Source organism: Passer domesticus, chromosome 6, assembly GCF_036417665.1.
Source record: "Passer domesticus isolate bPasDom1 chromosome 6, bPasDom1.hap1, whole genome shotgun sequence".
NCBI lineage: Eukaryota > Metazoa > Chordata > Aves > Passeriformes > Passeridae > Passer > Passer domesticus.
The window spans coordinates 73146557-73171996 of NC_087479.1; the positions used below are offsets into that span (position 1 = coordinate 73146557).

The window sequence follows — 25440 nt, forward strand, 5'->3', positions numbered from 1 at the left end:
TGCTTTGTAGATGGGAATTATTAGTGCCTGTTGAATGGGAGATACCTGAGGAACAGTGGGAAAGAGTTAAGGAATGTCAAAAATTATTTGCCTGGAAATTAGTAAAAAGGAAGTGACAAGGGAAAAAGAGGGCAAGACCGGGTTGGCTGCTGTGCTTGCCACCGAGAAGATCAAATACACCTGCAATGGCTTGCTGCCAGTTTTCAGCTCCCTTTTTCTACCTATGTCAAGGTCAGAAATGAAGACACTTGAGACGATAGTTCGCGTTCAGACTCAGGTGTTTATTATTTCTTATCAATGTGACAGCCTCACAGCCATGAGTTCTGCAGTCTTTCATTAGCAAGGCACAAAATGGCTAACTATCTCTTGTTACAAGGTCTTTTAAGGCTAAACTATCCAATTAAGAAATGACACCTAAATTATTTTCCCTTTTAACCCAATAACTAATCCCTCAAAGCCCACAGTGTGGACTGTTCTGTCTAATTATAAAAGACCACCCAAACGCATGGAGAAGAAGGAAGAAGGTAAAGAAGAACAACCTGTCTCTGCCCTAAAACCTCCATCTTGCTTGGTATCTAAAGGGTTTTTCCAAAATAGCAGGTGTGCTCTTGGCTAAGTGCCAAGATGCACCCAGCTGTAAATCTTTGCTTTCTTGTCTTTGTCTCCTCTTGTCCTTTATTAAACTTTGAATTATTTACAGGAGAGTGAACCTTGTTTTTCACGCAGGGACATCCTGGGGGCATGTGGGGGTGTCTGCACACAGGGCTCTGGGGCATGCTGGAGGGCACCAGGGATGTGCGGAGGGGACAGGAGGGCAAAGGGGGCCTGGAAGTCCATTGGGAGCACTTTGTGTGCCCAGGACTGAGCTGTGCCCATGCCCCCAGGGACACTCAGAGCCTCCCTGCCCGGGTCCCTGGCCCGTTGCTGGGGGCAGGTTCCATGTCAATGGTTACCTGGATCCATTTCTGGGGGCAGGTGCTGTGTCACAGGGGAGCCCTTTGTGACACCACACTGCTGCCCCTGTGGTCAGTGTCCAGCTGGACAGGGAGAGAAGAGGATAGTTTGGGAATACAGAGCTGGCCAGGAGCCTCTACACACAAGCTCGAGAGTTTCCCTGCTTCTTCAGCAGCCCCGTGGTGCTGAGGATTTTCCCAAACGATTCTTATTTCCCCTTTCTCCGCTACCAGACTTTTCTTTTCTACCAAATCATGGAGAGGAGAGCCCCGAGCCAGCCCAGGGTGGCCTGGGAGGAGGACGGGGGTCCCCAGGAAAGCAGCTCCCCAGTGGAGCCCTACGAGGTGACAATGGTGCAGCCCCTGCAGACGGGTGAGTGAGAGGCCCTGCTGGGCTGGGCAGGGCTGGGAGCCCAGCCTGTTTCCCTGGCTCACAGCAGCCCAGGGCTGGCTGTGATGCCTCAGGCTGAGGCTGCTCAGGGCTGAATGCCAGCCCCAGCACAATCTCTGCCAAGGAGGGAGTGAGCAGAGGGGCCCCAACTCCTGCTCCAGGGTGAGGCCAGTGAGCCGCGGCTGGGCTGGCAGCAGGCAGGGATGCCATGAGGCCCTGCACCTTTGCTGTCCCTCTGCCAGTGCATTCCTCAGCCCAAGGCTCTGGGGCTTTCCCCTCCGTGCTGTGCTCCAGCACGGCAGCTCCTCTGCTGGGCACCCTCTGCTGGGGTCGGCTGTCGCTTGTCTCTGCCCCAGCACGGGAAAAAGTGGTTCTGGGTAGGCCGCGCTCTCGAAGAAGGAGTCTGGACTCTTGCTTTTAGGTCTTCAGTCGAGTTTATTATTTCTTATCTACAAAGATTTTCTGTCTGTCCAGCCGAGGTCTGATCAGCAAGACAGCCAAAGGCACTCTCTCCCGCCCACGAGGCGGTTGTCTCTTTTATAGTGAAAACTACGTATTAGATATTTACCTTTACTTCCCAATACTTTCTGCCCTTGTTGGCAAGTGTACTCTTTCTGTGAACCAAATCCACACGTGCCAACATCATCCTGAACATGGATGCCAAGGAGAAGAAAGAAGAAGGACAGGGCACGCCCAAATCCCTCCATCTTGGGACTCCTGATCCATGCACAGAATTCCAGACTCCCCTGTACAACACATAAAACCCCCCTGTACAGTGCATTCTAACTTAAGTTCCAGCAAGTGAATAACATCCCCTCACCATTCAGACCTGAAATTCTCTCATCTCCTCACCTTCAGGTGTCATTTCTTTAAAAGGATCTAAGTCAAGCCACCAGGTACTTTTGGCAACATTCCAGGGCCTCCGAGCCCCCCAAGGGTTGTCTCGGTAGCTCTGGACATCCAGAGTGATGTACTGAGTTCCCACAAGAGTGCATTTTCTTTTATGCCGATCATCAAGTGCTTTCCAACATTCGTATGTCACTTTGAATTTAATACAATGAATTCAGGTAATCTCTCAACATTTTTAAATTATGCAATTTTACCATGGGATTTACTCTATTGTCATATTATTGTAGATCTGGACATCTTTGGAAATCTGAAAGGAGTAGTAAGACCCTAACATTTACAAAACACTGCAGAATATCTTTTATAAGACAGTAAAAAAATTGAGAATCAGGTGTGAAAAGACATGTTTAGACATAAAATATTGCAGGAACTGAAGTCTTGTTCTTTGTCATAAGTGTGGTGTTGATTCGAAGGCTTAAAAGCAAATCACATGCAATGGGTGATTTGAGTTTTTACTGCTGAATATTTCAGTAAGCATCTTCAGCAAAATTATTTTAGTTATAAAAGGGGAGTGATACTCTTAAGGTTGAAACTGCAGCAAATAGAAGGTTGCAGTTTGGTTTTATTCAGACCTGCTTTTTATAGTAACTTTATCAAAAGATGATAATGAAAGTTTTCTGCAATCTTTTGGGGAGATGCTATCTGATTGTCTATGGAGTTTATGTGACCCATTTTTAAAATTAATGTTATTCTCAATTTTCAGCTTTTGGACTTAGACATGTAACTCTTATTGATAAATTCACTAAACTGTTGAACTGAGACTTCAAAACTTTTGAGTTTGAAAAACTAGTTTAAGGAATTGTGTTTCAGTTTACTTTAGGAAATGGCTGGGATCAAAAAGGATATAAAAATACCATGAGTTTGTTTATACACTCACATATCTGCATATTTCCATATGTAGATATGTGTATAACCTATTTCACAGACAACTAGATTTACCTTATGCATTGTTGCACTAATTAAAAAGTATTTTTTAGGTTTTTTTCTATTTCTTTTTTATGGAATGAATAATTAGAAAAGTCAAGAGATACTTATGTCCATAGGATGTGCTTTGCTCAGTTGCTGCCCAGGCACGGTGCTGGCTCAGCCTCAAGTGCCTTTCTGCAGGGCTGCTCTCCGGCTGTCCCTCTCCAGATTTACACTTGTGTCCAGCATTACTTTGTCACCAGTGAAGAGTCTGTCATTTGCTCTTGCTAAATTTAATGTCACTGTCAACTGCCCAATGCTCCCATCTATCTACATCCCTCTGCAAGGTGTCTCGTCCCTCAAGAGTATAATCAGGTTTTCTGAAAAATCAGCATGGTCTACATAATTAATAAATAAAATTAGGACACTGTGGCACCTGTCAAGAATTTATAATGGACATGCAATAAAAGAATGTAAACTCTACCACCTGCCAACTTAAAAGCAATGAAAATACTGAAATGCTTTTCAAGATTAAAAACCCCTGCAGTTAATATTAAAAATTCGGAACCGTTTATTTTACATGTTATAATAATTTTTAAAATAAAAATCTGATTGTTAAATTTTTCCATGTATGAACCCTCAGAGGTTTATCTGTCAAAGGAAAATTTTATATATTCAATTAGAACATTTTGAGAATCTTGTTCTCAGACTTGTGAGGTATACATAATGTAGCAAGGTTTCTGTGTCATATTTTCTTATCATTGCCTTCTAACAGAGCTTTCATCCTATTTAGTCCTTTATAATAGTCCTTTATAGTCCTTCTTTATAAAGAGGCTCTTTTTCTTGCAGAGGTAAAGGATAATATTCACAACTCAAAATTTTAACTTTCATTTGAAATAATCTACTTTATTACGGACTTTACTGAAATTGACTTTACCTACCTTTTGTGGGAATCAGAGTTTGCAATTCTTTGGTAACTTTGCTGTGATCTTACCAGATCAAGAAGAAACACCAAACGGCATTCTAGAAAAAAATATAGCAATGGTGTTTGCACTGATAATAACACCCACCATAATAATTTAAGTAAATCAGGCCTTTTGTAAATTAATTACTTTCTTGAACACAGTCTGAACCACTAGTATAAAATCCACATATTTAAGCTGCAATTGTCAAGTATTATGTAAAAGTACACTAATAGTAATGCTACATTATTTCATGTAATTTTGCTACATTTTTCCATAGTGTTTTGCAGGGTTTTTTTCCCTATGCCACATTAGCATAATTGGCAAGGAAGTCCACATACCATCCTACTGCAGTCAATGACCTGTGTGACACAACTGTGTAGTTATGAACTCTTGGAAGAGTTTATGGTATACAGGCATAGAAATTTTTTTGCACTACAGCTCCTCTTCAGAACTTACAACCAAGTTATATCCCTAATATGCTTTATTCTCCTTAAAAGTCTCCAGTGAAACAACTCAGAATCCTCTCAGAATTGAAAGGTTTTGCCTTCTGTTTCATTTGTTGTAGCTTAAATCTGTTACTTATTCTCCTATCCCAAGCAGATGAGAAGGAAATTACTTCTCTGCCTGGAAAGTCTTTGACACACTTAAAACTTCTATCATATCTCCTCTCAATACGTCAGTCTCTTCTCTGAAAGCATGTTTTAAATGCATATAAACATATCAATGCATACATGTTTATTAATAAAACTGAGCACGAAATCTGTAGTGCAGCCTTTTGACCACTCCCAATGGTCTCCAGCAGTAACTTTTTCCATGTGGTTGCTATTTTTCTCCAGCTAAGACCTTCAGAATACTGTGTAGAATGGGAAATTATTTCACACAGCTTGCATGTAACACTCCTGCACAGCTACCCCTATACACACCTTGGGGGTTTTTTCACACTAACAAGGGTACGTTGCTTAATTTGTGATCAATCTCTTGATCACAAGAGATCTGCTCTGTAACTCTGCCCCTTAAGCAGTCATACCTTAACCTATTAATGATTAACTGGTTATTTTCCCTGAAGTATAATATCTCTCACTAGACTTTCCCAAATTACACCCCACATAAAGCAAGGTTAATTTGTAATCATAATCTTGCATTTCAGGATTTGCTGAACCACTGCATTCTCTTTGTCAGCCTGGTCTCATGCTCAGATTTAGCAATTATATATTTTATTTCATCATGTAAATGGCCAATCCGAATACTTCATAATATTTGGTCTAGGTTAGAACTTTCAGAAATCTCAGACAGAATTAATCCTGACATATTTTAAGAGTAGGAAAAAGGGTAAGGTTTAACAACTTTCCAAAAGTTGCCAGACCAGTAAATATCTGGTCTATGGATATCTGAAACACCATCCTGAGACATGATCCATCAATACAGAGAAAACATATTTTCTTATTTCCTGTATTATTTACATATAGATATTTAAATCACTTTTAAAATCAAAGCTTCGTGAAGAAGCTTCCTGTTGCTCTACAGGGCTTCACAATCTGATGTGTACTGTCCTCACTTTCACATGCCAACACAATATAGCTACCCTGACAAATTCAGCACAACTCTGCCATCAAGACTCTTCCAGTTGTGCAAGGAAAACTGTAGGAGAAATGAAGATTGTTAATCTTAAAAATCAGTCCTGAATCTAAGCCTTATGCCACAACAGAGAGACTAATTAGTTGTGAAGAAACAGATACAAAATACTCTCTACAGAGGGTACAGAGACCTTACAGAGTCTACAAATGCTCTGTAATATCAGAGTAATCCTTCAGCATTAACCTAGCCATGATGGACAATTCTTGCTTGCCTCAGCAGAGACTTAGGAATTTTGACACTTGAAGTGGCACTGCAGAGGTTGTTCTTACCATTAAAAAATACCTTGCAACCCATAATAAATTCCAAAGAAAATGAGATGGTTTACTGAGAAAACCATTACATATTGACTTAATTTTTGAAACCTAAGAAATTCCAACACATGGAAGTGAAGAAGCTTATTTGTGAGGATTTACAACAAAGCTGTGCAACAGAATAAAACCTACATAATACAAAGGTTCTCTGACTAAAAACCCTGGATCTAGAAAAAAAGCCCTTAATTGCCAACATCAATATTGTGGTAATGATACAATAGGACACATCTAGGAATAAAAGTTGGTGCAATTAAAAATATTTCTCAATTTGCTTATCTTACTTGGCATGTTCATAGCAACCAACCAATGAAGCAACACGTGAGACATGAATCTCTCCATCCCATAGAAGAGAAATGCACTACAGTTTGTCAGCAGCTGTTCTCATTCAGATTGGCTGAAAGGAAGGAAGAAGGAAGAAAGTAAGTTGCATTCATGTTACTCTTTCACAAGCACACTGTGCAGAAATCGTCCATAGCAAACAGGTCAGTGCTATTTACTCCAGAAATAATTATAACAAAAGTCAGCATGCCAAGCAAGAACATAAACATGGCTGCAGAATTCTGTGAGAAATGTAATAACTCATATGGATTACTAATACTATGCTCTTGTATTAAAATGATTACTCAGTAACATCTCATAGTGAGCAAGAGGCATAGTGTATTTTTAGATAAATCTCATCCTCTCCATCAAAAAACCAAAATTTAAGAAAATCATCACTGTATGTTTTATACAGCTTTAAAATACAGTCTTTGTCTAACATCCCAAAGGAACGGTCACGTATGTACCCACCAGGACATGAGCAATTAGTTTTTAAAAAGAGGTGTGGATCATCAGGCCAGCTGGCAGCAAAACCAGCAATTTGGTAATAATGATCTTTGCGATTTTTATGAAAAAATAGTAGAGTACCCGCTCAGTGGTATGAACTAAGAACACAAAATTCCAAAGGACTGACTGCTGAACTAGCAGTTAGGAAGGAAGGTCCAGTGATGGCCACGTTGTCCCATAGGGCTTGTCACTGCTCAACCTCTTGAGATCCCTTTTACTCCCCCCATGGCTACGATCTTAAAAGTAAAGTATTTCTACAAAGAACAAAGTGTGTTTATGAGTAGACTCCATGAAACGGTAGTAGCCTCATGATCAATGTTTGAAATTGGAAACTGCGTGCTGCACTTTCACCGCTCTGCTTCTGAAATCTGCGCTCCCATTTACGGCTGGCTGAAGGTGCAGGGAGACACTGTGGTTTTATGGCTTGGATTTACAAACCATCCTGAGCAAAGCCAGAAATTACACTTCTGCTCACAGATGTGTATTCATCAAAGGCTGCACCAGAAGATTTTCTATCCAAATTAGATTATTTACTGGGGAGCCACCGGGAACCCCGGAGCCAAGGTGGGATTTGGGGGAATTTGGGGAATTTGGGGAATTTTGGGGGGATTTGGGGAGAATTTGGGGATTTTTGGGGGAGATTTTGGGGAATTTGGGAATTTTTGGGGAATTTTTGGGGGAATTTTGGGATTTTGGGTGGAATCTGGGGGATTTTTCACCCTCCCCTCCCCCCCCCAGGGCACCCCCGGCCCCCAAGGCCCCGGCGGCTTCCCCGGCCCCAAGGGACCCCCCGTGAGTACCGAAAATGGGGTGAAAAACCCACATTTTGGGAAAAACCTCAAAATTTGGGGAAAACACCCCAAAAAATTGGGAAAATAATTAAAAAATGGGGGGGAATGTCAAATTTTGGGGAAAAAAACCCTGAAATTTGGAGAAAAAACCCCAAAAAATGGGGAAAAAAACACCAAAAATTGGGGGGAAATCCCAAATTTTGGGGAAATACCTCAAAATTTGGGGAAAACACCCCAAAAATGGGGAAAAAAATAAAAGAAAAAGGGGGGAATCCCAAATTTTGGGAAAAAAACTTGAAATTTGGGGGAAACGTCAAAAAAATGGGAAAAAACACCAAATATTGGGGGGAAATGCCAAATTTTGGGAAAAAAACTCAAAATTTGGGGGAAAAAACCAAAAAAATGGGGAAAAACCACAAAAAAATTGGGAAAAAAATCCCAAATTTGGGGGAAAAACCTGAAATGTGGGGAAAACATAAGCTCTGGGGAGAAAAAATATCAACAAAATGGGGCAAAAAATCCAAATTTTGGGAAAAAACCTGTGAAATTTGGGGAAAGCACCAAAAATGGGAAAAAACACCAAAAATTGGGGGGGAAATCCCAAATTTTGGGAGAAAACCCTGAAATTTGGGGAAAAACACCAAAAATTGGGGGGAAATCCCAAATTTTAGGGAAAAAAACCTGAAATTTGGGGGAAACACAAACTTTGGGGAGAAAAACGCCAACAAAATGGGGGAAAAAATTACAAATTTTGGGAAAAAACCCGTGAAATTTGGAAAAAAAAATGGGGAAAAGCACCAATAAAAATGGGGGGGAAATCCAAATTTTGGGTAAAAACCTCAAAATTTGGGGAAAGCACCAAAAAAAATGTGAAAAACCACCAAAAAATTGGCCAAAAAATTGGGGAAAAAACCCCACCAAAAATGGGGAAAAAAATAAAAATTGTGGGAAAAATTCAAATTATTCAAATTTGGAGGGGAAAAAAAAAAAAAAAAAAAAGGGGGAAAAAAAATCTCAAAAATGTGGGGGAAGGCCAGAAATTGGCAATAAAAACATAAAAAAGGAGGAAAAGAAACACTAAAAATTGGGAAATTCTGAAAATTTGGGGACAACCCCAATAAAAACTTCATAATTTTGGTAAAAAAGATGAAAATTGGGGAAAACACATGAAATTTGGGGGGGGAAAGGCGAAAAAAGGAAAATTTGGGAAAAAATCCCAAAATTTGGGGGAAAAAATCCAAGAGAATTTGGAAATAAACCACAAAACTTGTGGGGAAATCCTGAAATTTGGGGGGAAAAAATCCCAAAAATTTTGGGAAAATCTCTGAAAGTTAGAGAAAAAATGGTAAAAATTGGTAAAAAAATTGGGGGAAAGCACAAAAAGGGGAGGGACAATTAAAAAATTTAGGTGAAAATCCCCAAAAATTTGGGGGAAAGCCCCTGAAATTGAGGGGTTTTTAGGGAAAAAAAAGCCAAAATATTGAAAAAAAAATACCCAAAATCTGGGGGAAAACAACCAAAAATTGTGAAAATCCCAAAATCTTGGAATAATTCCAAAATTTTCTGGGAAAAAACCAATCAAATGTGGGGAGAAATCCCAAATTTAGGAGAAAATCCCAGAATTCCGTGGAGAAAACCCCAAAATTTGGGTAAAAGCAGCAAAATTTGGAATAAAACCCCACCACAAATGGGGGAAACCCCAAAAATTTGGAAAAAAAAATAGAAAAATGGAGGAAAAACCAACAAAAATGGGGAAAAAACCCAAATTTTGGGACAAAAGTCTAAAACAATGGCGGGAAATAAATAGCAAAATTTGAAAAAAAAGGAGAAAATTCCCAAAATTTGAGCAAAAAAGGGAGAAAAAAACCCTAAAAAATTGGTGTAAAAATAACAAAAAATGGGGAAAAATGGGGGAAAATAAAAAAAAAAGGGGAAATTCCCCACAAAAATGGGGAACCACCCCAAAATTTGGGAAAAAATCCCAAATTTGAGGGAAAACTCCAAATTTTTGGTTCCTGCAGGGCCCCTCTGGCAAGGACGGGATCCCCGGGCACTCCGGGCAGAGAGGAGACGCCGTGAGTGACCCAAAAAGGCCAAAATTCACCCCAAAAATCCCCAAATCTGCCCCAAAATCCTCCCCAAAATTCCCTCAAAATCCCCTAAAATTCTCCCCAAAATCTTCCCAAAATTCTCCCCAAAAATCCCCACAAAATCCTTTCAGAATCCCTCCCCAAAATCCCAAAAATCCTCCCCAAAATCCCTGAAAAATCCCCCCAAAAATCCTTCCCAAAATCCTCCCAATTCCCCCAAAATCCTCCCCCAAAATCCCCCCAAAAATCCTCCCCAAAAACCCCAAAAATCCTCCAAAATCACCCAAAAATCCTCCAAAATCACCCCAAAAATCCTTCCCAAAATCCTCCAAAATGCCCCCAAAATCCTCCTCCAAATCCTCCCAAAAAATCTTCCCAAAATCTTCCCCAAATTCCCCAAAACCCTCCCAAAATCCTCCCAAAATCCTCCCAAAATCCTCCCAAAAATCCTCCCAAAATCCCAAAAATTCTCCCCAAAATCCTCCCCAAAATCTTCTCAAAATCCCCCCAAATTCCCTTGAAAATCCCCCAAAAATCCACCAAAATTCCCCAAAATTCCCTCAAAATTCTCTCCAAATTCCCCCCAAAATCCCACAAATCTTCCCCAAAATCCTCCCCAAAATGCCCCCAAAATCTCAAAAATTCTCCCCAAAATTCCCCCGAAATCCTCCCAAAAATCCCAAATCCCACCAAAAGACCCCAAAAATCCTCACCAAAATTCCCACCAAAATTTTCCCCAAAATTTTCCCAAAATTCCCCAAAAATCCTTCCCAAAATCCTGCCCAAAAATCCTCCAAAACCCAAAAAATTCTCCCAAAGTGCCCCAAAAAATCCTCCCCAAATTCCCCAAAAATTCACCCAAAAAAATTCCCCCAAAAAATGCAAATCCCCCCAAAATATTCCCCAAAAATTCCCCTAAATCCTCCCCAAAATCTCCCCAACAACCTAAAAATTTCCCCTAAATTCCCCCAAAATTCCCCAAAATCTCCCAAATCTTCTCCAAAAATCCCCCCAAAATCCCCCCCAAAAATCATCCCCAAAATCCCCCAAAAATCCTCCCAAAATCCTCCCCAAAACCCCAAAAATTTTCCTCAAAATCTTTCCAAAATCCTCCCAAAAATCTTCTCAAAATTCCCCCAAATTTCCTTGAAAATCCCCCAAAACTCCCAAAATTCCCCCCAAAAATCAACCAAAATCCCCCAAAAATCAGTCCCCAAAATCCTCCCCAAAATTCCCCAAAACCCCAAAATCTTCCCCAAAAATTCCCCTCAAATCCTCCCAAAACCCAAAAAATTCTCCCCAAAATTCCCCCAAAATTCCCCCAAAATTCCCCAAAATCCTCCCCCAAAATCTGCCAAAAAATCCTCCCAAAATCCACCCCAAAAATTCTCCCCAAAATCCTCTCCAAAATCCCCAAATCCAGCCCAAGAATCCCCCAAATCCACTCCAAAAATCCACCCCAAAAATCCCCCAAATCCACCCCAAAAATCCCCTCCAAAAATTGCCCCAAATCCACCCCAAAAATTCCCAAACCCACTGCAAAAATGCCCCAAACCCACCCCAAAAAATCCCCAAAATCCACCCCAAAAATCCCCAAATATGCCCCAAATCCACCTAAAAAATTCCTCAAAATCCATCCCAAAAATCCAGCCAAAAAATGCCCCAAATCCACCCCAAAAATCCACCCCAAAATCCCCCAAATCCACCCCAAAAATCCCCAAATAATCCCCCAAATCCACCTAAAAAATCCCTCAAATCCACCCCCAAAATTCCCCAAATCCCCCCCAAAAATCCCAAATAATTCCCAAAAAAATCACCAAAAATTCCCAAAAAATTCCCAAAAATTCCCCAAAAATTCCCCAAATTTCCCCAAATCCCCCCCAAAAAATGTTGGAATTTCCCTTTCAGGCGGGGGGGGCCCCGCGGGGACCCCGGGGCCGGCGGTGAGTGACCGAATATTCCCCATTTTACCCCAAAAAATCCAGAATTTATCCCCAAATTCCCCCCTTTTTTCCCCTCAAAATTCCTCCTTTATTTCCCCCCAAAAATTCCCAATTTCCCCCCAAAATTCCTCCTTTTTCCCGTCCTTTTTCCCTCCAAAATTCCCAAATTTCCCTTTTTCCCCAAAAAATTCCTCCTTTTTTTCCAAAAATTCCCAATTTCCCCCAAGATTCTCCTTTTCCCCCCAGAATTCCCAAATTTCCCCCAAATTTCCCTTTCCCCCCCAAAATTCCTCCCTTTTCCCCCATAATCCCAAATTTCCCCTTTTTTCTGTCCCTTTTCCCCCCAAAATTCCCAAATTTCCCCCAATTTCCCTTTCCCCCCCAAATTCCTCCTTTTCCCAAAAAAATTTCCTGATTTTCCCCCAAAATTTCTCCTTTTCGCCCCAAAATCCTCATTTTTCCCTTAATTTCCCCTTTTTTCCCTCCTTTTCCCCCCAAAATTCCCAAATTTCCCCCAAATTTCCCAATTTCCCCAAAAAATTCCTCCTTTTTTCCCAAAATTCCCAAATTTCCCCCAAAATTCTTCCTTTTTTCCCCTCAAAAATTCCCAAATTTCCCCAAAATTTCCCTTTTCCCCCAAATTCCTCCTTTTCCCCAAAAAGATTCCCAAATTCCCCCAAAATTCCTCCTTTTTCTCCCCAGAATTCCCAAATTTCCCCCAATTTCCCCTTTTTCCCTCCTTTTCCCCGAAAATTCCCAAATTTTCCCCAGATTTCCCTTTTCCCCCAAATTCCTCCTTTTCCTCAAAAAATTCCCAAATTTCTGCCACATTTCCCCAAATTTCCTCCTTTTTGCCCCAAATTCCTCATTTTTCCTCCCTTTTCCCCTCAAATTTCACAATTTTCCCCCCAAAATTCCAAATTTCCCTCCATTTCCCCCCCAAAATTCCATTTTTTTCCCCAGAAATTTGGGATTCCCCCCAGGAAATTTCCATATTTTCCCCCAAAATTCAGGATTTTTCCCATTCTTCCCCATTTTTCCCAAATTTCTCCCTTTCCCCCCCAAATTTGGGATTTTTTTTTTACCTCCCAGGGCTCCCCCCGCTAAAATTTAATGGATTTACCCCAAAAATCCCTTTGATTCACCCAAAATTCTACAAATTTCCCCCCCAAAATTCAGGATTTTTTTATCCATTCCCCCATCATTTTTAACCATTTTTTCCCAAAATTTCAGGATTTTCTCCCAGAAATTTGGGATTTTTTTTTTCTCCAATTCCTCCCCCCCCCCCCATTTGTTCCCATTTTCCCCAAATTTCAGGATTTTTTTTCCTCCATTTCCCCTCAAATTTCAGGATTTTCCCCCAATTTTTTCCCAAAATTTCAGAATTTTCTCCCAGAGATTCAGGAATTTTTTCTCCAATTTTTCCCCATTTTCCCCCAAATTTTGGGATTTCCCCCAGAAATTCAGGATTTTTTTTTCTCCAATCTTCCCCCCATTTTTTTAACCATTTTCCCCCAAATTTTAGGATTTTCCCCTCAAGTTTCCCCTCAAATTTCTGGATTTTTCCCGATTTTTCCCCATTTTTCCCCCTTTTTTTTTCCATTTTTCCCAAAAATTTCAGGATTTTCTCCCAGAAATTCGGGAATTTTTTTTGTCCAATTTCCCCCCCATTTTTTCCCCATTTCCCCCCATTCTTTTCCCCAAATTTCGGGATTTTCTCCCAGAATTTCCAGATTTTTCCCATTTTTTCCCTTTTTTTCCCAAATTTCCCGTTTTTCACCCCAAATTTGATTTGAATTTGTTCCATTTTTCCCCCCCAGGGCTCCCCAGGCTCTCGGGGCTCCCCAGCTCTGGGGGTCCCGTGGCTCCCCCAGCCCCAAATTCCAGCGATTTCCCCCCATTTTTACCCATTTTTTCCCATTTTTTTCCCCATTTTCCCCCAAATTTCCCGTTTTTCACCCCAAATTTGATTTTTATTTTCCCCCCCAGGGCTCGCCGGGCTCTCGGGGCCCCCCGGGCCTAGGGGGTCCCGTGGGTCCCCCCGGCCGCCCCGGAGACAAAGGCGGCCCGGTGAGCACAAAAATCCCAAAATTCCCAAAATTCACCAAAATCCCCAAAATTCCGGGAATTTGGGAGTTCTGGGAGGGGTCTGGGGGGAAAATTTGGGGGATTTTGGGGGGAATTTGGGGATTTGGGGGGAAATTTGGGGGAGTTTGGGGGTCCCGGTGAGCCCCGAAATTCCCAAAATCCCCAAAATTCCCAAAATTCCAGGAATTTGGGAGTTCTGGGAGGGGTCTGGGGGGAGGAATTTTGGGGAAAATTTGAGGATTTGGGGGGGATTTGGGGAAGAAACTTGGGGATTTTGGGGGGAATTTGGGGGGGTTTGGGGGTCCCGCTGAGCCCCGAAATCCCCAAAATTCACAAAATCCCGGGAATTTGGGAGTTCTGGGAGGGGTTTGGGGGGAAATTTGGGGAAAATTTGGGGATTTTGGGGGGAATTTTGGGAATTTGGGGGGGAAATTTGAGGAATTTGGGGAAAATTTGGGGGTTTTGGGCAAAAATTTTGGGATTTTGGGGAAAATTTGGGAGTTTAGGGGGGATTTGGGGGAAAAATTGGGGATTTTGGGGGGGAAATTTGGGGGGTTGGGGGTCCTGGTGAGCCCCAAAATTCCCCAAAATTCCCCAAAATTCACAAAATTCCGGGAATTTGGGAGTTCTGGGAGGGATCTGGGGAATTTTGGGGGGAATTTGAGGATTTTGGGGAAAATTTGGGGAATTTGGGGGGAAATTTGGGGGAAATTTGAAGGTTTGGGGGTTAATTTGGGGGGTTGGGGGGTCTTAGTGAGCCCCAGAATTCCCAAAATTCCCAAAATTCCGAGAATTCTGGGATTTCTGGGAGGGTTTTGGGGGGAAATTTTGGGGGATTTGGGGAAATTTTGGGGAAATTTTGGGGGAAAATTTGGGGATTTGGGGGGAAATTTGGGGGCTTGGGGGTCCTGATGAACCCAAAATTCCCAAAATTCCCGGAATTTCGAGAATTCTGGGAGGGGTTTGGGGGTGAAATTTTGGGGATTTGGGGGAAATTTGGAGATTTTGGGGGGGGAACTTTGGGGGTTTGGGGAGGAAATTTGGGAGTTTGGGGGGGAATTTGGGGGGTTTGGGGTCCTGGTGAGCCCAAAATTCCCAAAAATCCGGGAATTTTGGAAATCCTGGGAGGGGTTGGGAGGTGAAATTTGGGGATTTTGGGGGAAAATTTGGGGGTTTGGGGGGGGATTTGAGGATTTGGGGGGGATTTGGGGAAGAAACTTGGGGGTTTGGGGGCTTTGGGGAGGCTGAGGTTCCCATTTTTTGGGAATTCCCAAAATTCCGGGAATTCTGGGAGTTCTGGGAGGGGTTTGGGGGAGGAATTTGGGGATTTTTGGGGGAAAATTTGGGGGCTTTTTGGGTTAAATTTGGGGTTAAATTTTGGTGTTCTGGGAGCGAATTTGGGGTTTGGGGTTAAATTTTGGGGTTTTGGGACACATTTGGGGTAAAATTGGGGGAGTTTGGGGTCCAACTTGGAGGTTTTGGGACCAAATGTGGGAATTTTGGGTCAAATTTGGGGTAAAATTTTTGGTGGTTTGGGTAAAATTGGGGGGCTTGGGGTGAAATTTGGGGGGTTTTGGGGTTAAATTTTTGGGGTTTGGGTCAAATTTGGGTGGTTTGGGTCCAATTTGGGGTGAAATTGGGGGGTTCTAGGGTCAAATTTAGGGGTTTTGGGGTGAAATTTTTGGGTTTTGGGTCTGGTTTAGGGGTGACATTTCGGGGTTTTGGGGTCGAATTTGGGGGTTTGGGGATTGAATTTTGAGGGATTTTTGGTTAAATTGGGGGGTTTGGGGAGGTTTGGGGGTTAAATTTCTGGGGTTTCAGTCAAATTTGGGTGGTTTGGGTCCAATTTGGGAGTTTTGGGGGTGAAATTTGGAGTTTGGGGTCAAATTTGGGGTTTTGGGGGTCAAATTTTGGGAGGTTTGGGGGTGAAATTTGGGGGTTTGGAGATTGAATTTTGAGGAGTTTTGGGTGAAATTTCGGGGGTTTTGGGCTTAAAGTTTTGGGTTTCGGTCAAATTTGGGTGGTTTGGGTCAAATTTGGGGGTTTTGGGATTGAATTTTGGGGTTTGGGGGGTCAAATTTGGGAATTTTGGGTACAATTTGAGGGGGTTGGGGTCAAATTTTTGGTGTTTTGGGTGAAATTTTTGGTGTTTTGGGTAAAATTTGGGGGGGTTGGGTCAAATTTGGGTGGTTTGGGTCCACTTTGGAGGTTTTGGGGTAAAAATTCGGGATTTTGGGGGAAAATTGGGGGTTTGGGGGTAAAATTTTGGGGGTTTGGGATAAATTTTTGGCATTTTTGTAAAATTGGGGGGGTTGGGTTGAAATTTGGGGTTTTTCGCTGCGGGGGTTTTGAATTGAGCCCAAAAAGTCCCAGAAATGTGGAGAAATTGCCCAAATTTTGGATTTTTTTAGGGAGAAAAAGGCGGGATGGGCGCCCCCGGGCGTGACGGGATCCAGGGGCCCGTGGGGCTCCCGGGGCCCGCCGGACCCCCCGGGGGGCCCGGCGACGACGGCGACAAGCTGGGCACCCCAAAATATCCCAAAATGTCCCAAAATAGCCCAAGAAATTAAAAAAATCCCCGAAAAAATCCACCCGGGAGCTCCAAAATCGCCAAAAATGGCCCCAAAAATCCCTCCCGGGACCCCTCCAGGACCCCCCGGGGGGCCCGGGGATGACAGGGACAAGGTGGGCACCCCAAAATATCCCAAAATGTCCCAAAATTATCCCAAAATGGCCCAAAAAACCCAAAATCCCCGAAAAAATCCACCCGGGAGCTCCAAAATCGCCAAAAATTGCCCCAAAATTCCCCCCCGAGATGCCCCAAATCCGCCCAGGAGCCCCAAAATCCCCAAAAAACCCAAAAATTCCCCCAAAAAATCACCTGGAAGCCCCAAAATCCCCCAAAATTTCATCACGGAGCCCCAAAATTCAAAACAATTCCCCAAAAATCCACCCGGGAGCCCCAAAATCGCCAAAAATGGCCCCAAAAATCCCCCCCGGGACCCTTCAGGACCCCCCGGGGGTCTCAGGGATGATGGGGACAAGGTGGGGACCCCAAAATATCCCAAAATTATCCCAAAATGTCCTAAAATAGCCCAAATATCCCAAATTATCCTAAAATAGCCCAAAAAATTTAAAAAATGCCCAAAAAAATCCACCCGGGAGCCCCAAAATTCCCAAAAATCTGCAAATTTCCCCCCAAAATCCCCCAATTTCCCTCCCAAATTCCCAAAATATCCCAAAAATTCTGAATTTCTTCCCAAATTTCCCCAATTTTCCCACAATTTCCACCCAAAATTCCCTCCCAAAATTCTCAAATTTTCCCAAATTTCTTCCCCAAATTTTTCCCAATTTCCCTCCCAAAATTCCTGAATTTTCCCCATTTTCCCCAAATTTTCCCCAAATTTTCCCCAATTCCCCCCAAAATTCTCGAATTTACCCAAATTTTCCCAATTTTCCCTCCCAAATTTTCTGAATTTTCCCCAATTTTCCCGAATTTTCCCTAAATTATCCCGAATTTCCCCGCTAATTCCCGAATTTTTCCCATTTTCCCCAAATTTTCCCAAATTTCCCTCCCAAATTTCCTGAATTTTCCCATTTTTTCCCTCGAATTTCCCCAAATTTTCCCCAGATTTTCCCAAAATCCCTCCCAAAATTCCTGAATTTTCCTCAATTTTCCCCAATTTCCCCCCAAAATTCCTGAATTTTCCCAAATTTCCCCCCAAGTTTCCCGAGTTTTCCCCAAATTTTCCCAAATTTCCCTCCTAAATTTTCCCAAAATTTCCCCAAATTTCCGCTCAAAATTCTCAGATTTTCCCATATTTTCCCCAATTTTCCCCACTTTGCCTCCCAAAATTCCTGAATTTTCCCAAATTTCCCCCGAAAATTCCCAAATTTTCCCCATTTCCCCCATTTTCCCCAAAAAATTCCCAAATTTCCCCCCAACATTCTCGAATTTTCCCAAATTTCCCCCAATTTCTGCCCAAATTTCCAAAAAAATTCCCAAATTTTCCCAATTTTCCCCAAATTTCCTCCCCAAAATCCCCAAATTTTCCCCACTTTCCCCAAATTTCCCCAAATTTCCCGAATTTTCCCATTTTTTCCCGAATTTCCAGAATTTCTCCCAAAATCCCTGAATTTTCCCCCAATTTCCCTCAGGGCGAGGGCGGCGAGCCGGGCCCCAAAGGCCCCAAAGGCGCCAAGGGGGAGCACGTGAGTCACCAAAAACCCCAAAAACCCCAAAAACACCCCAAAAACCACAAAATTGGGGGATTTCACCCCAAAAAAAACCAAAAAAAACCCCGAAATTGGGGGGTTTCACCCCAAAATTGGGGGATTTCACCGAAAAAAAACCCAAAATTGGGGGATTTCACCCCAAAAACCCCCAAATTTGGGGGATTTCACCCCAAAAAAATCCAAATTTGGGGGGTCTCACACCCAAAAAACCCTAAATTGGGGGATTTCACCCCAAAAAAACCCCAAAACTGGGGGATTTCACCCGAAAAAAACCCAAAATTTGGGGATTTCACCCAAAAATTGGGAGATTTCACCCCAAAAGACCCAAAACCGGGGGATTTCACCCCAAAACCGGGGGATTTCAGCCCAAAAAAACCCCCAATTTGGGGGATTTCACCCAACAACCCCAAAACCGGGGGATTTCAGCCCAAACCTGGGGATTTTGCAGGGCCCGCCGGGACCCCCCGGAGCCGCCGTGAGATTGGGGCCAATTCCGGGGAATTCGGGAAATTGGGGGATTGGGAAAAAATGGGATTTTGGGGGATTTTAGAGGAATTTTGGGAAAAATTAGGGGATTTTGGGGGATTTTAGTGGAATTTTGGGGATTTTTGGGGAGAAATTTGGGGATTTTAGAGAAAAAATTGGGGATTTGGGGGGAGATTTGGGGGATTTTGGGGGAAAAATTGGGGATTTGGGGGAAATCTGGGGACTTTGAGGGATTTTAGAGGAATTTTGGGAAAATTCGGGGGATTTTAGGGGAATTTTGGGGACATTTGGGGGATTTTGGGAAAATTTGGTGATTTTGGGGGGAAAGTTGGGTGCCTTTAGAGGAATTTTGGGAAAAATTGGGGGGATTTGGGGGATTTTAGGGGGAAAATTTGGGCATTTTGGGGAAATTTGAGGGATTGGGGGAAGATTTAGGGGAATTTTGGAGACATTTGGGGAAAATTTTGGGGATTTTGAGGGAAAATTTGGGAGTTTTGGGGAAATTTGGGAAAATTTGGGGGAATTTGGGGGATTTTGGGGGACATTTGGGTGATTTTAGAGGAAATTTGGGGAAAATTGAGGAGAATTTGGGGATTTTAGAGTAATTTTGGGGGAATTTGGGGGATTTTCAGGGAATTTTGGGAACATTTGTGGGATTTTGGGGGATTTTAGGGGATTTTGGGGGATTTTAGGGGAATTCGGGGGATTTGGGGGAAAATTTGGGGATTTTGGGGAAATTTGAGGGATTGGGGGAAGATTTGGGGGAATTTGGGGATTTTAGGAGAATGTTGGAGAGATTTGGGAGCAATTTGGGGCAATTTGGGGAAATTTGGGGGGAAATTTGGGTGATTTTAGAAGAATTTTTGGGATTTTGGGAGAATTTGGGGGGTTTAAGGGGAATTTTGGGGATTTTGGAGAAAAAAATTAGGGATTTTGGGGAAAATTTGGAGGATTTTGGAGAAAATTTGGGGGAATTTGAGGGATTTTAGGGGAAAATTGGGAAAATTTGGGGGAATTTATGGGATTTTAGGGGAATTTGGGGCATTTTGGGGGAAAATTTGGGGATTTTGGGGGAAAAATGGGGAAATTTGAGATTTTGGTAAGGAAAATTGGGGGGAAATTGGGATTTTGGGGGAAATTTTGGTGTTTTAGGGGTAAAAATGGGACTTTTTAGGGGGGAAATTGGGGAATTGGGGGGTTTTAGGGGAAATTTGGGGTTTTTGGGGAGTGGCAATTTTTGGGGAAAATTCGACATTTTGGGGAAATTTGGGAGATTTGGGGGGAATTTGGGGGAATTTGGGGGATTTTCGAGGAATTTTGGGGAGAAATTTGGGGGATTTTGGGAAAATTTGGGTGGAAATTTGGGGATTTGGGGGAAATTTGGGGAAATTTAGGGACTTTGAGGGATTTTAGAGGAATTTTGGGGAAGTTTGGGGGATTTTAGAAGAATTTTGGTAAAATTTGGGGGAATTTGGGGATTTTAGGGGAATTTTGGGGTCAATATTTGGGGGGAATTTGGGATTTTTTGGGGGGAGGATTTGGGAAGATTTTTAGGATGGGTTTTGATCGGATTTTGGTGTTTTGGGAGGGATTTTTGGGGCAATTTGGGGGCGATTTTGGGGCAAATTTTGGGGGTTTTTTACTGGGGATCTTGGGGGGGATTTGGGGATTTTTGGGGCAATTTGGGGGCGATTTTGGGTGTTGTTTATTCGGGTTTTTTGGGGGGGATTTGGGGATTTTTGGGGGGATTTTGGGGGCGATTTTGGGGGTTGTTTGCTGGGGATTTTGGGGGGGATTTGGGGATTTTTGGGGGGATTTTGGGGGTTGTTTATTCGGGTTTTTTGGGGGAATTTTGGGATTTTTGGGGGGATTTTTGGGGTGATTTTGGGGGTTGTTTTTTCGGGTTTTTGGGGGCGATTTTGGGGGTTGTTTGCTGGGGTTTTTGGGGGGGATGGGGGGATTTTTGGGGGGATTTTGGGTGTTGTTTGTTCAGGTTTTTTGGGGGGGATTTGGGGATTTTTGGGGGGATTTTTGGGGTGATTTTGGGTGTTGTTCATTCGGGTTTTTTGGGGGGGGATTTGGGGATTTTTGGGGGGATTTTGGGGGCGATTTTGGGTGTTGTTTATTCAGGTTTTTTGGGGGGATTCGGGGATTTTTGGGGGGATTTTTGGGGTGATTTTGGGTGTTGTTTATTCGGGTTTTTTGGGGGGGATTCGGGGATTTTCGTAGGGATTTTTTGGGGGATTTTTGGGGGGATTTTTGGGGGATTTTTTGGGGGATTTTTTGGGGGATTTTTGGGTTTCTGACCCCCCGATTTTCCCCTCCCAGGGCGCGGATGGGGAGCCGAGGGCTCGGGGACCCCAAGGACATTTTGGGGCCAAAGGGGACGAGGGCACGCGGGGCTTCAACGGCCCCCCTGGGCCCATCGGCCTGCAGGTGAGACCCCAAAAAAACCCCAAAAAATCCAGCCCAGAAAACCCCAAATCCCCCTAGAAATCCACCCTAAAAAAACCCCAAAAAATCCAGCACAAAAATCCCAAATTCCCCTAAAAATCCAGCCCAGAAAATCCCAAATCCCCCAAAAAATGCACCCTAAAAAACCCCTTTAAAATCCAACCCAGAAAAACCCAAATTGCCCTAAAAATCCAGCACAAAAAAACCCAAATCCCCCCAAAATCCAGCCCAGAAAACCCCAAAAAATCCAGCACAAAAAACCCCCAATCCCTCCAAAAATCCAGCCCAGAAAACCCCAATTTCCCCAAAAATTCCAGCCCAGAAAACCCCCAAAAATCCAGCCCAAAAAACCCCAAATCCCTCCAAAAATCCAGCCCAAAACTCAAAAAAAATCCAGCCCAGAAAACCCCAATTTCCCCAAAAATTCCAGCCCAGAAAACCCCCAAAAATCCAGCCCAAAAAACCCCAAATCCCTCCAAAAATCCAGCCCAAAACTCAAAAAAAATCCAGCCCAGAAAACCCCAAATCCCCCCAAAAATCCAGCCCAAAAACCCCAAAAAATCCAGCTCAAAAATCCAAAATCCCCCTAAAAATCCAGCCCAGAAAACAAAAAAAATTTTGATCCTAAAATCCCCCCAAAAATCCAGCCCAGAAAACCCAAAAAATCCAGCCCAGAAAATCCCAAATCACCCTAAAAATCCACCCCAGAAAACCCCAAATACCCCCAAAAATCCATCCCCAAAACACCCAAATCCCCCCAAAAATCCAGCCCAGAAAACCCCAAAATATCCAGCCCAAAAATCCCAAATCCCCCCCAAAATCCAGCCCAGAAAACCCCAAATTCCCCTAAAAATCACCCCAAAAATCCATCCCCAATACACCCAAATCCAGCCCAGAAAACCCAAAAAAATCCAGCCCCAAAAACCCCAAATCCCCCTAAAAATCCCCCTGAAAACAAAAAACATCCAGCCCAAAAATCCCAAATCCCCCTAAAAATGCACCCCAAAAACCCCCAAGAAAATCCAGCCCAGAAAACCCCGAATTCCCCAAAAAATCCAGCCAAAAAACCCCAAATCCCCCTGTCATGGTTTGACCCTGGCACAATGCCAGGGCCCCCATGAAGGGTATATTTCCAAAATGGTTGCTGTGAGATGTGACCCGGGAACAGAACAAAGCAGGCTCCCATTCGGGGATGGAGGGAAAAACACAACAATTTATTTATTACAAATCTAGAAAGGAACACATACCAAGCTAAGAATGAAAACCTTCCAAATACCTTCCTCCTCCCCCTCCCTTTTCTCCACAGATTCACCACCACTCAAATTATCAACCCTCAAATCCATCAGGGAGAGAGGAGTCCCCCCTTGCCTCATGGGCCTCCCCTGGAAGCACAATTAAAACCTCCTGTGCTTCCGCGTCACCCATGGCCCCGCACAGAGAACATCGGCCCTCGTGACTTCTCCCCCCCATGTCCAGTGCTCTCACCACTGGACACGGGCCAGGACTGCCTTTAGGGCTCCCCGTTTAAAGATGCTCCACCCACTTCCAGAAGCAGCAGCCTCTCAACTTCGGGACACCCGTCCCCCCCCACATTTCACCCCCTGGGGCCGAGGGGCCTCATGAGCAGAGATCTTCCTCTCCGTGGAGACAGAGGGCATCTCACCCCCCCTTCAGCCGTCTCTGTTCACGCCGCTGCTTCACTCTTGACTCCCGGGTGTTGCCTCCCCCTAAACACAGTCTCTGGGTCACAGGGAAAAAACACGGGTCTGTCCATGGCAATACAAGAAAGAGTCCAGCCCAAGGCCACTCCATCATCTCTTCCACCCAGGATTCTTCTCACCTCTTCCAGCTTTCCTCACGCTTGCCCATTTCATCTCCCATCTCTCTCTCACCTCATTCGGATTCAGGAGGATTCAGTATTTGTAAGGTTTCTATTAGTCTACAAAGGGGTTAAAATCTTCACTTCTGCCTGCCCAAGGACTCCCACATCTGCAGGGCACCTTCTCTCTGCCGCATCCCCTGCTTCTGGCCGGCTGAGCTGCCAGCACAATTTCTGTCCCTCTCTCCGGGGGGGGCTGCCCAGACATCTCAAGTCTCATCAACCCCTGCATGTTCTCTTCCACCTCTGCACCTTTTGGGGCTCCCGGCCTCCTCCCCGTCATGGCCTCCCCCACCCAGGCACAGCTGGGCAGGGGAGAGGTCAGACTCTACTCACCAACGCCGGATTCCCAAAGAGGAAGTTCTCTGGGAATCTCCTGCTTTTAACCCCCGTGTGTTCTCAGAGGCGTATCCAGATCCTCAGTGGCTACATCACATGCCAATTTTGAATTTGGCCACTGATTGGCCCGACTTAGACCTTTCCAGAAACACATTTCCGGGCCAAACCACGACTGTGGACTGTCCAGAGGATCTTGCAAAAGAATTTGCATCAGGATAAAGAGGAGAATGAAAGAGGGCCTTTGTTTGACATAAGCACAAGAAATTCACATAAGCAAACAAGTACTTAGCACAGACACAGGTAAGTACTTAGCACCAGTTAGCATGAGAAAAACCTGGTGGGCCTAACTTGACAGGAGAGGGACTTGAAAAAAGCTTTAGACACATTCTAGCAGGAGAGCAAAGGGCACCTAGGGAATGAGCCCTGTGCAGGGAAGCCATGAGGAAGAAGTGCTGCTTTAGGGCATGGAGACCGCTCTGGCCAGCGCCTGGACGTCAGCTTCAAGTACAGGAATCTGACAGAATGTATTTCTAACCCCCTGCCTATGCAATCACCTCAGCAGGGTAAAGATGGATGGTATTTTTTATCAAATTTCTGCATCAACCCACTGAAATTTATACGTGGCCAAAAAGCATTTTGGTAGGGTGCAGACCCCTGCCCTCCTACCAGCTCAATAAAAGGGCTTTTAGCAGATAATGCATTTATCTGAGGATTTCTTTGAATTAGGGAGACCCCTCAGGACTGCTGTATCCTGAGGGAACACCATTGGCCATCCCCTGTGTATATCTGCAAAAGCTTAAAATCATGTGCCTCACCTTCCAGGGCCTCTCTTGGCTAGCATCCTGACGTGGATGCAGGACTGCTGCGAGGCACTGCTGGCACCCAGCGGGACAGGACCGGCTGTCTCGTGTGCACGTAGCAGCCCCCTCACACAGCCAGGGCCACCCCGAAACCAGACAAAGGCTCACGTGTCAGCAGAGAGGAGCAAGGAGCACTGGGCTCCTCTCAGGGGATCTCAGCTGGGCTTGCTCCACAACATGCCCCCATTTTAAGCCCTGCTGATGCCCAGCTGCCAGAAATGCCTACCATGTTCTCTGCAAGATGCACAGGGAGGGCCAATGAGTAGGAACCTTGGGAGGCAAACCTTGCAAGCCTTTTCTGAGGACAGGGACACACCCAGATCAGCCCATATACTCCACGCTGCCTGGCCCACCCAGCCCAGCTCTGTGCTGGCCCTGGGCCACAGCAGCTCCCACCAAGCAGGAGGCAAATGCCTATTGCCAAGAGTTGAAACACAGCAGATGAGGAAGATGTGACAAGTGTGTGTGTAAAGGCCTTTTAATTCACAGCTCTCAGAGAGCTTTGGGGCTCATGGCTGGACAGAGATGCTCCTGCTCATGCCTCTGTGCAAAGGGGGTAACACATCCTGCTGCAGCTGCTTGGGTTGGTGTCAGCAGGTCCAGGCAGATGCCAAACCTGCTCTTCACTGCCTTCTCCCTTCCTCTGCCCCTCTGCCAAGAGCAATGGGCCTCAAGGACTGAAAGGTGCACCGAGAGCCAAAGGGGAACAACTTGCACCTATCTCACTGGGCGCTCCCTGGGAAGCACTTTCCTTGAGAAGCAAGCCCCTTTCCTCCAAAGGCGTTTCCCAAAATGTGCAGCTTTCCTGGGGAACACCAACACACCCTTAAGCAACGCTGGCAAGGCTGAATGACTTCAGGTCCTTTCAGGACAGGCACTCCAGCTCTAGCTGGCATTGCCCCAAGTGTGTTTCCAGGTTCAGATGTGCAGCCCCAGGCCCTCTACAAACACAAGCTGCCCACTGCCTCTTCCCTTGCCTCAACTCCTGCCTGTCCTCTCGGCACTAAAACCAGGCTGTTCCCGGCCAGGGACCAGAGCCCTGTTCCCGCAGGACGCTCTTGCCAGCACCTTCCAGGACTCTCTGCTGTGCACACTGCACTTTTCATGCCCGCTCCCAACGGGCTTTGGAACGCAGAACACAAGCTGGCTGCCTCTGCCACCAGCACACCCCAAACACAGGCGGAGGAAGAAGCAGCAGGGACTGTTTTGCAGCCATGGCCAAGAGAGACTGGGAGGGTGCCCTCCCTCTGCTCTCACCTGGTTGGCTTTCTGCCTGGGGCTGAGCCTGGGACTGCCATTCCTCACCTGTGGGGACCAGAACCACAGCCGGGATCCCGGCACTGCCTGGCAGCGCTCTGGGCACCGGCACGGTCGCGTGTCCG

The 25440-nt window shown here is 44.5% G+C and overlaps 3 long non-coding RNA genes across 6 annotated transcripts; 2 read left to right on the forward strand and 1 right to left on the reverse strand.

Moving 5' to 3' along the window:
- The first annotated feature begins 1010 nt into the window (after positions 1–1010).
- On the forward strand, positions 1011–10385 carry LOC135304015 (uncharacterized). Of its 4 annotated transcripts, XR_010365448.1 has the most exons (5): positions 1011–1326; positions 6364–6486; positions 7289–7456; positions 7631–7684; positions 9705–10385. It is a non-coding gene; the product is annotated as an uncharacterized LOC135304015 (long non-coding RNA). The 4 variants fall into 4 exon arrangements; XR_010365447.1 differs by lacking the exon at positions 7631–7684; XR_010365449.1 differs by lacking the exons at positions 7631–7684; positions 9705–10385 and having other exon boundaries at positions 6801–7511.
- On the reverse strand, positions 3084–6445 carry LOC135304025 (uncharacterized). The gene is made up of 3 exons (XR_010365462.1): positions 6349–6445; positions 4098–4179; positions 3084–3554 (listed from the first exon to the last, which is right to left on the reverse strand). It is a non-coding gene; the product is annotated as an uncharacterized LOC135304025 (long non-coding RNA).
- Positions 10386–20593: 10208 nt separating the features above from the next.
- LOC135304026 (uncharacterized) lies at positions 20594–23894 on the forward strand. Its single transcript, XR_010365463.1, has 2 exons — positions 20594–20962; positions 22287–23894. It is a non-coding gene; the product is annotated as an uncharacterized LOC135304026 (long non-coding RNA).
- Positions 23895–25440: the final 1546 nt, after the last annotated feature.